Genomic DNA, 11530 nt, shown 5'->3' on the forward strand with positions numbered 1-11530 from the left:
CCACACACAAAAAATACCGATACACTCAATGTACATTTTAGAAAAACTCGCACACTAAAAAACAATAAATCACTTGGACAACTAAAACAAATCAAAACGAACAAGAAACCTTAATATCACCATCTGACTTGTTAAAAATGAAAGATGAATTTCTAACAAAGAAATGAACTGGGAGAGCGATCGAAGCTACAACATGCATGTGTTTAAAGAAAAAAAAGCTACAACATGCATCTACAAGAAAAACAAAAGGACTACTGTCGTGCTTGCTAAGGCATAACTCACTAGTTCAAAACTAACGAACTAAAGCCCATCCCCTATCGATTGAAAGGAAAACCATGTCAATCAACTAGAACCTAAACACTTGAATCACCACCATAGAAATAAAGGGTTTGCAAACTTGGCTGAAGGATAGCGAAAGTAATCTTTTGATCCCGAGCTCATATGCTCCCACACCTATAGAGATACTAAGCTCCCATGATTTGAAGCGTTGTAGTGCTTTGGGGGTTGTGGGGTCGCTAAGGGCCCCGCATGTAAGGTTATGTGCTACGTATTTAGTTTTATTTCTTATTCTCTTTTTTTCACATTCTTATTCATGAGAAAATTTGTGAGTATTAAAAACATTTTTAGAAAAATTTAACATTTTGTTCAGATTCATTATTATTTATTAAATTCGTGGATATTTTTAAGTTCACGGTCATTTTTAATGTTTGTGAACATTTTAAATTTGAAATCTTATTTACTTTGTGAATAGTTTTTGAAATTCAAGAACCTTTTTCTAAAATCAATGATTTTTAAATCTGCAACATTTTTAAATCCTTAAAAATCTTTTAATTAAACTAACACTTTCAAATAAAAAAAGATAACCAATTATTACGGATCTGGCAGTAGGACGAGAGGAAAAAGAAGCTAAGCAACCGAGAGCTTCATGGGGCGGCCCATATGCAAGTGTTATAACACCAATTCCACGGTTTTCGCATGGTATAGGAGCTCCCAAGAGGCCCAAACACCACCAACGAGTGATATCGAGGTTGAAACATGTAAATACTCCACAATCACACATCAAACAACTCCACTCTCCTCTCAGAACAAATATTGTCTCCAGAGGCAACCTGACACGAGATATACGAACGAAAAAAACACCACCAAAATATAGCTATAACACAAGCCAATAAAGATAAAATCCAAGCAAAACAACAGATCACAAATCTACGAGATATAAAAGAGTTAATCATACGTGTGAAGAATGGCGCTGCGAAGCGCGCGTTAGCCTCTAGTGAATAGTAAAATCGAAAAAATAGTAAAAAAAATTGTGATGATCATTGATGAATGTCTAACTGTGTGCAAAATTTCAGATGAAAATGACATTCGTGGAGATCTGGGCAAAAATAACAAAATCAATGCTCCAAAATGCTTCCAACAATAGTTTTTTTGGACCATCGATTTTTTTGCCCAGACCTCCACGAATGTCATTTCAACCTGAAATTTTGCACGCAGTTAGAAAATTTATCAATGTTCATCACAAAAAAATCAGATTTTTTTGAATTATTTTACTATTTTTTTATTTTACTACTCATGCAAGAGCATATGAGCTCGGGATCAAATACTCCATGTCCGAAGGGTAGAAATTTTTTGCTAGTCAATGAAAAAGATGTACACATATTCGTGCACAAAAACCCAAGTGTATACTCCCTCCATCCGGTAAAAAGTGTACATTTGACTTTAAAATTTGTCAACAAAAAAGTGAACTTCTACCCAGTGGCGAAGCCACGTCTAGACTGTGTAGTCACTTGACTATACAGCTCTTTGGCAAAGCCGTAATACATCTATACTCCTATATAGTGTGCGAATAACTTTGAAAGACGGTCGTTGGATGAAGCCAATCCGACGGTGCAGAGATGGCAAATTTGAGCACTACTGGCCGTTGGATATCATCTACATTCCATCAGATTTTGCCACATGTACAATCTAAAAGACTCCATGGTTGAACTTAAGCATAATGCACAAACCTCAAAACACAAGCACTTCTCCTTTGTTCTAGAATCTTCCGTATCATAATTGCCTATTTTTTCTAGATGAATTGTCATTATTTGTTTTTACTTTATGCTTTACAACGCCCAATTCCATGAATCTTAAAATAGATTAGTTTTTTTATAAAAGCTAATTGATTTTGAATGAGATGAACTATAAGAATTAAACGAACATCTAGATTATGCATATATGACTCAAATCTTACATGCTATAATGTGATATTTATTCATAATTTGGTTGCCAAATCTCATGCGTGCAATGTGCGTGTACCTTACTAGTCAAGTATAAATCATGCAAAAAAAACATAAATTTATGTAGGAGTATATTTGACTACACAACTTTGAAGTGACTACACATGATTTTATTCCTGGCAGCGCCACCGCTTCTACCCTCCCAATGCACTTTAAGTAGAAGAAATGTTTCTACCTCATTACACCGTAATCAAGACCAATAACATTCTATACATGGTCTTCTTAATTTCTACATTCACTTAGCTTATTGTGGTGAGATAATTGAAAAGGAGAAAAATGATGACTTACACCTTTCCAATGCATTTTTTACTTCACTCCATAATTTGTTGTTCTAAAATTTCTATATGTATACTTTTCATCGGACGAAGGGAGTAGAGAGAAAATCCCATACATTTGACCCGTAAATAGAAAAATGTACAGTTCACGCAAATCTGGGTACGGGAACCAGCCCCACCTTCTTGCCGTGGAAAGCAAGCTCTTATAATATTATCCGCGTGTTCGCTCCTGCCATCAATAATTCTTTATTTTCCATCTAATCTAGTATAGAATCCGGGTAGCTTTAATTTGCTTAACTAAGATTCGATCTCTCATTAAGCCAGCTACTAGTATATACTTGTTACAAGCACCACACTAGCTAGTGAGCAGAATTATTAGCGATCCTCCTCTCACGTCGAATATAAAAAAAAGCAATCTCTAAGCAAGCCATCTCCATGACGATATGTCGAAAGCCTTGGAGCTGAGCAAAGATTTTGCCTTCGCGAAGGCAAACACCTCAGCAACCCTGATAGTGATAGAGGCCTGACAACCCCTCCCACACCCCTTCCAGAGCATCTGGTCAATCGCATCGTCCGCATTCCATCCAAGATCTGGTGGCCGCCAGGAGCCCAGGACTGGTGTGCAGGAATCTTGCTTTGACCTGCTGGCAATTCCAGTAGGGACAATATTACATGCTCCCACTTCACAACTTGCACCGGTCATAAGGGCAATTTCAACGGACCAACCCAAACGGCCACAAAATATGTCTGTCTTTTGTCTGTTTGGGTGACGACTTGTACATGCGCCCGCTTAATGTATGTCATTCTATGACAGTGCACCCAACGGGCGACCTATTTGATCCATCATGACCTTTTCTTTACTCAATTTATCATTTTGGTCATACAATCTTGATGGAATAAATAAGTAAACCACATAGTTTACATTTCAATAAATGAAAATCACATAGTTTATAGTCAAATGAATTTAAAATTGTAAGTCTAAAAACGTCTTATATTGTGGGACGGAGAGAGTAGCAGATAGATTAGAAGAAAATGAGAAGATAGGACTATTAGTTTCCTATGTGAGTTTACATATGCACAACCAAATCATTTTAAAGTTGAATGCGAGTTGTCCGATCACGCATTTCATGATGAAATTGTATGGACTGCAAACGTTGCCGCTCCACCCATGGGCTCAACCAAATCACTTTGGTGATCCCACCCTGTTGGTCATAGATGCTGACATCACGCTCATTATCTACATCATGTTGTGCATGATCACACAAGTAGTCATCACCTCCCATATAGTGTCAACGCTCCATGTTCTAGCAGGGTGCCAAACAATACCCAAAGAGATGGGAGCACACCAAAAGCACATAGAGTTGTCCTCTCAGAACATATATCATCAACTAGGTAGTATTCCTTGTCATATTGGTGGCCACTGATCTCATAGTTGACCTCTGAAGAATTGCCTTCCACACACTAAAGACTGCTGAAACACGTTGATGCCATTGTAAGAACTTGTCACAACGAAAAAGGAGTGCCAAATTCAGAGATCTTGTGATGCCACAACTTCAAGTATGACCGTGCAACCATCAACATGTCCCATATATTTCCCCTGCCAAGCAAATGAACAATTCTTTCACTTCCAATGCATAAAATCTATGCTTTCAAGAATCCCCAGAAAGCCTCTCGAAGCATTTGAAGGAAATATGCCCTAGAGGCAATAATAAAGTTGTTATTTATATTTCCTTATATCATGATAAATGTTTATTATCCATGCTAGAATTGTATTAAAACGGAAACTTGATGCATGTGTGGATACATAGACAAAACACTGTGTCCCTAGTAAGCCTCTACTAGACTAGCTCGTTGATCAAAGATGGTTAAGTTTCATAACCATAGACATGTGTTGTCATTTGATTAACGGGATCGCATCATTAGGAGAATGATGTGATGGACAAGACCCATCCGTTAGCTTAGCACTATGATCACTTAGTTTATTGCTATTGCTTTCTTCATGACTTATACATGTTCCTATGACTATGAGATCATGCAACTCCCGAATACCGGAGGAACACTTAGTGTGCTATCAAACATCATAACGTAACTGGGTGATTATAAAGATGCTCTACAGGTGTCTCCGATGGTGTTTGTTGAGTTGGCATAGATCGAGATTAGGATTTGTCACTCCGATTGTTGGAGAGGTATCTGTGGGCCCTCTCGGTAATGCACATCACTATAAGCCTTCTAAGCAATGTAACTAATGAGTTAGTTACGTGATGATGTGTTACAGAACGAGTAAAGATACTTGCCGGTAACGAGATTGAACTAGGTATGGTGATACCGACGATCGAATCTCGGGCAAGTAACATACCGATGACAAAGGGAACAACGTATGTTGTTATGCGGTTTGGCCGATAAAGATCTTCGTAGAATATGTAGGAGCCAATATGAGCATCCAGGTTCCGCTATTAGTTATTGACCGGACATGTGTCTCAGTCATGTCTACATAGTTCTCGAACCCGTAGGGTCCGCACGCTTAACGTTCGATGACGATTCGTATTATGAGTTTATGTGATTTGATGTACCGAAGGTTGTTCGGAGTCCCGGATGAGATCACGGACATGACGAGGAGTCTCTAAATGGTCGATACATAAAGATTCATATATTGGAAGGCTACATTCGGACACTGGAATGGTTTGGGTCGTTTCGGATAAGTTTCGGAGTACCGGGGGTTACCGGACCCCCCCGGGAAGTTATTGGGCCTCATGGGCCTAGTGGTGGAAGAGAGGAGGCAGGCCAAGGTGTGGCGCGCGCCCCCCTAGCCCAAACCGAATTGGACTAGGGCTAGGGGGGCCGGCCCCCCTTTCCTTCTCTTCTTCCTCTCCTTCCTTCTTCTCCTACTTGGACTAGGAAAGGGGGAAACCTACTCCTACTAGGAGTAGGAATCCCCCCTTGGGCGCGCCCCTTGTGGCCGGCCCTCCTCCTCCTCCTCCCCTCCTTTATATACGGGGGAGGGGGCACCCCATAGACACACAAGTTGATCTTTAGCCGTGTGCGGTACCCCCCTCCACAGTTTTCCACCTCGGTCATATTGTCGTAGTGCTTAGGTGAAGCCCTGCGTCTGTAACTTCATCATCACCGTCACCACGCCGTCGTGCTGACGAAACTCTCCCACGGCCTCAACTGGATCAAGAGTTCGAGGGACGTCACCGAGCTGAACGTGTGGAGATCACGGAGGTGTCGTGCGTTCGGTACTTGATCGGTTGGATCGCGAAGACATTCGACTACATCAACCGCGTTACTAAACGCTTCCGCTTTCATTCTATGAGGGTACGTGGACACACTCTCCCCGCTCGTTGCTATGCTTCTCCTAGATAGATCTTGTGTGATCATAGGAAAATTTTGAAATACTACGTTCCCCAACAGTGGTATCAGAGCCAAGTCCATGCATAGATGTTATATGCACGAGTAGAACACAAAGAGTTGTGGGCGATAATAATCACACTGCTTACCAACATGTCATACTTTGATTCGGCGGTATTGTTGGATGAAGCGGCCCAGATCGACATTACATGACCGCGTTCATGAGACTGGTTATACTGCCGTGCTTCGCACACATGTGGCTAGTGGGTGTCTATTTCTCCAAATTTAGTTGAATCGAGTGTGACTACACTCGATCCTTGTTGAAGGTTAAAACAACACACTTGACGAAAAATCGTTGTGGTTTTGATGCGTAGGTAAGAACGGTTCTTGCTAGAAGCCCGTAGCAGCCACGTAAAACTTGCAACAACAAAGTAGAGGACGTCTAACTTGTTTTTGCAGGGCTTGCTGTGATATGGTCAAGACGTGATGATATATAATTTGTTGTATGAGATGATCATGTTTTGTAACAGTTATCGGCAACTGGCAGGAGCCATATGGTTGTCGCTTTATTGTATGAAATGCAATCGCCATGTAATTGCTTTACTTTATCACTAAGCGGTAGCGATAGTCGTAGAAGCAATAATTGGCGAGACGACAACGATGCTACGATGGAGATCAAGGTGTCAAGCCGGTGACGATGGTGATCATGACGGTGCTTTGGAGATGGAGATCAAAGGCACAAGATGATGATGGCCATATCATATCACTTATATTGATAGCATGTGATGTTTGTCCTTTATGCATCTTATTTTTCGTAGTACGGCGGTAGCATTATAAGATGACCTCTCACTAAATTTCAAGGTATAAGTGTTCTCCCTGAGTATGCACCGTTGCGACAGTTCGTCGTGCCGAGACACCACGTGATGGTTGCTACCTCTTGAGCACTGCGTTGGTTTTCCCTTGAAGAGGAAAGGGTGATGCAGCAAAGTAGCGTAAGTATTTCCCTCATTTTTGAGAACCAAGGTATCAATCCAGTAGGAGGCCACGCACGAGTCCCTCGCACCTACACAAACAAATAAATCCTCGCAACCAACGCGATAAGGGGTTGTCAATCCCTACACGGTCACTTACGAAAGTGAGATCTGATAGATATGACAAGATAATATTTTTGGTATTTTTATGATAAAGATGCAAAGTAAAAAAAAACGGCGCCAGAAATAGCTTGTTGTCGGGAGATTAATATGATGGAAAATAGACCCGGGGGCCATAGGTTTCACTAGTGGCTTCTCTCAAGAGCATAAGTATTTACGGTGGGTGAACAAATTACTGTTGAGCAATTGAAAGAATTGAGCATAGTTATGAGAATATCTAGGTATGATCATGTATATAGGCATCACGTCCGAGACAAGTAGACCGACTCCTGCCTGCATCTACTACTATTACTCCACACATCGACCACTATCCAGCATGCATCTAGAGTATTAAGTTCATAAGAACAGAGCAACGCTTTAAGCAAGATGACATGATGTAGAGGGATAAACTCATGCAATATGATATAAACCCCATCTTGTTATCCTCGATGGCAACAATACAATACGTGCCTTGCTGCCCCTACTGTCACTGGGAAAGGACACCGCAAGATTGAACCCAAAGATAAGCACTTCTCCCATTGCAAGAAAGATCAATCTAGTAGGCCGAACCAAACTGATAATTCGAAGAGACTTGCAAAGATAACCAATCATACATAAAAGAATTCAGAAGATTCAAATATTTTTCATAGATAAACTTGATCATAAACCCACAGTTCATCGGTCTTAACAAACACACCGCAAAAGAAGATTACATTGAATAGATCTCCGCGAGAGAGGGGGAGAACATTGTATTGAGATCCAAAAAGAGAGAAGAAGCCATCTAGCTAATAACTATGGACCCGAAGGTCTGAGGTAAACTACTCACACTTCATCGGAGAGGCTATGGTGTTGATGTAGAAGCCCTCCGTGATCGATGCCCCCTCCAGTGGAGCTCCAGAACAGGCCCCAAGATGGGATCTCACGGGTACAGAAGGTTGCGGCGGTGGAATTAGGTTTTTGGCTCCGCATCTGGTAGTTTGGGGGTACGTAGGTATATATAGGAGGAAGAAGTATGTCGGTGGAGCAACGTGGGGCCCACGAGGGTGGAGGGCGCGCCCAGGGGGGTAGGCGCGCCCCCTACCTCGTGGCTTCCTGGTTGATGTCTTGACGTAGGGTCCAAGTCCTCTGGATCACGTTTGTTCCGAAAATCACGTTCCCGAAGGTTTCATTCCGTTTGGACTCCGTTTAATATTCTTTTTATGCGAAACTCTGAAATAGGCAAAAAACTGCAATTCTGGGCTGGGCCTCCGGTTAATAGGTTAGTCCCAAAAATAATATAAAAGTGTAAAATAAAGCCCAATAATGTCCAAAACAGAATATAATATAGCATGGAACAATAAAAAATTATAGATACGTTGGAGACGTATCAATGATCGGGAGTGATAAGCTCTACGTTCACATACAACGGGTGCAAGCTAGTTTTGCACACGCAGAATACTCGGGTTAAACCCGACGAGCCTAGCATATGAAGATATGGCCTCGGAACACTGAGACCGAAAGGTCGAGCGTGAATCATATAGTAGATATGATCAATATAGTGATGTTCACCATTGAAAACTACTCCATCTCACGTGATGATCGGACATGGTTTAGTTGATATGGATTACGTGATCACTTAGATGATTAGAGGGATGTCTATCTAAGTGGGAGTTCTTAAGTAATATGATTATTTGAACTTAAATTTATCATGAACTTAGTCCTGATAGTATTTGCATATCTATGTTGTAGATCAATTGCTCGCGTATAGCTTCCCCGTTTTATTTATGATATGCTCCTAGAGAAAACTAAGTTGAAAGTTGATAGTAGCAATGATGTGGACTAGGTCCGTGATCTGAGGATTATCCTCATTCCTGCACAGAAGAATTATGTCCTTGATGCACCGCTAGGTGACAGAATTATTGCAGGAGCAAATGCAGACGTTATGAATGTTTGACAAGCTCGGTATGATGACTACTTGATAGTTTAGTGCACCATGCTTTACGACTTAGAACCGGGACTTCAAAAATGTTTTGAAACGCCATGGAGCATATGAGATGTTCCAAGAGTTGAAATTGGTATTTCAGACTCATGCCCGAGTCGAGAGGTATGAGACCTCTGACAAATATCTTTGCCTACAAGATGGAGGAGAATAGCTTAACCAGTGAGCATATGCTCAGAATGTCTGAGTACTACAATCGCTTGAATCAAGTGGGAGTTAATCTTCCAGATAAGATAGTGATTGGCAGAGTTCTCTAGTCACTATCACCAAGTTACTGGAACTTCGTGATGAACTATAATATGCAAGGGATGACGAAAACGATTTCCCGAGCTCTTCGTGATGCTGAAATCGGCGAAGGTAGAAATCAAGAAAAGCATCAAGTGTTGATGGTTGACAAGACCACTAGTTTCAAGTAAAACGGCAAGGGAAAAAAAGGGAACTTCAAGAAGAATGACAAGCAAGTTGCCACTCCCATAAAGAAGCCCAAAGCTAGACCCAATCCTGAAACTTAGTGTTTCTACTGCAAAGGAAATGGTCACTGGAAGCGGAACTGCCCCAAATACTTGGCGGATAAGAAGGATGGCAAAGTGAACAAAAGTATATATGATATACATGTTATTGATGTGTACTTTACTAGTATTCATAGTAGCCCCTGGGTATTTGATACTGGTTCAGTTGCTATGATTAGTAACTTGAAACAGGAGTTATAAAATGAACAGAGACTAGTTGAGGGCAAGGTGAGGATGTGTGTTGGAAGTGATTCCAAGGTTGATAAGATCACCATCGCACACTCCCTTTACCTTCGGGATTAGTGTTGAACCTAAAATAAATGTCATTTGGTGTTTGCGTTGAGCATAATATGATTGGATCATGTTTATTGCAATACGGTTATTCATTTAAGTCAAAGAGTAATTCTTATTCTGTTTACATGAATAAAACCTTTTGTGGTCATACACCCAAGGTGAATGGTTTATTGAATCTTGATCGTAGTGATTCACATATTCATAATAGTGATGCCAAAAGATGCAAAGTTGATAATGATAGTGCAACATACTAGTTGCACTGCCGTTTAAGTCATATTGGTGTAAAGCACATGAAGAAACTCCATGCGGATGGACTTTTGGATTCACTTAATTATGAATCATTTGATGCTTGCGGACCATGCCTTATGGGAAAGATGACTAAGACTCCGTTCTACGAAACAATGGAGCGAGCCACTGACTTATTGGAAATAATACATACCGATGTATGCGGTCCGCTGAGTGTTGAGGCTCACGACGGGTATCGTTATTTTCTGACCTTCACAGATGATTTGAGCAGATATGGGTATATCTACTTAATGAAACACAAGTCTGAAACATTTGAAAAGTTCAAAGAATTTTAGAGTGAAGTGGAGAATCATCGTAACAAGAAAATAAAGTTTCTACGATCTGATCGCGGAGGCAAATATTTGAGTTACGAGTTTGGCCTTCATTTAAAACAATGTGGAATAGTTTCACAACTCACGCCACCTGGAACACCACAGCGTAATGGTGTGTCTGAATGTCGTAACCGTACTTTATTAGATATGGTGCGATCTATGATGTCTCTTACTGATTTACCACTATTGTTTTTGGGTTATGCATTAGAGACAGCTGCATTCACGTTAAATTGGGCACCATCTAAATCCGTTGAGACGACACTGTATGAATTGTGGTTTGGCAAGAAACCTAAGCTGTCGTTTCTTAAAGTTTGGGGCTGCGATGCTTATGTGAAAAAGCTTCAACCTGATAAGCTTGAACCCAAATCAGAGAAATGTGTCTTCATAGGATACCCAAAAGATACTGTTGGGCACATCTTCTATCACAGATCCGAAGGCAAGATATTCGTTGCTAAGAATGGATCCTTTCTGGAGAAGGAGTTTCTCTCGAAAGAAGTGAGTGGGAGGAAAGTAGAACTTGATGAGGTAATTGTACCTTCTCTCGAATTGGAAAGTAGTTCATCACAGAAATTAGTTCCAGTGATTTCTACACCAATTAGTAAGGAAGCTAATGATGATGATCATGAAACTTCAGATCAAGTTACTACCGAACCTCGTAGGTCAACCAGAGTACGATCCGCACCAGAGTGGTACGGTAATCCTTTCTGGAAGTCATGTTAACTAGACCATGACGAACCAACGAACTATGAGGAAGCGATGATGAGCCCAGATTCTGCGAAATTGCTTGTGGCCATGAAATCTGAGATGGGATCCATGTATGAGAACAAAGTATGGACTTTGATTGACTTGCCCGATGATCGACGAGCCATTGAGATTAAATGGATCTTCAAGAGGAAGACGTACACTGATAGTAATGTTACTATCTACAAAGCTCGAATTGTCGCAAAAGGTTTTCGACAAGTTCAAGGTGTTGACTACAATGAGATTTTCTCACTCGTAGCGATGCTTAAAGTCTGTCCGAATCATGTTAGCAATTGCCACATTTTATGAAATCTGGCAAATGGATGTCAAAACTGCATTCCTTAATGGACTTCTTAAAG

This window comes from Triticum aestivum, chromosome 5D (genome assembly GCF_018294505.1).
Source record: "Triticum aestivum cultivar Chinese Spring chromosome 5D, IWGSC CS RefSeq v2.1, whole genome shotgun sequence".
Classification (NCBI taxonomy): Eukaryota; Viridiplantae; Streptophyta; class Magnoliopsida; order Poales; family Poaceae; genus Triticum; species Triticum aestivum.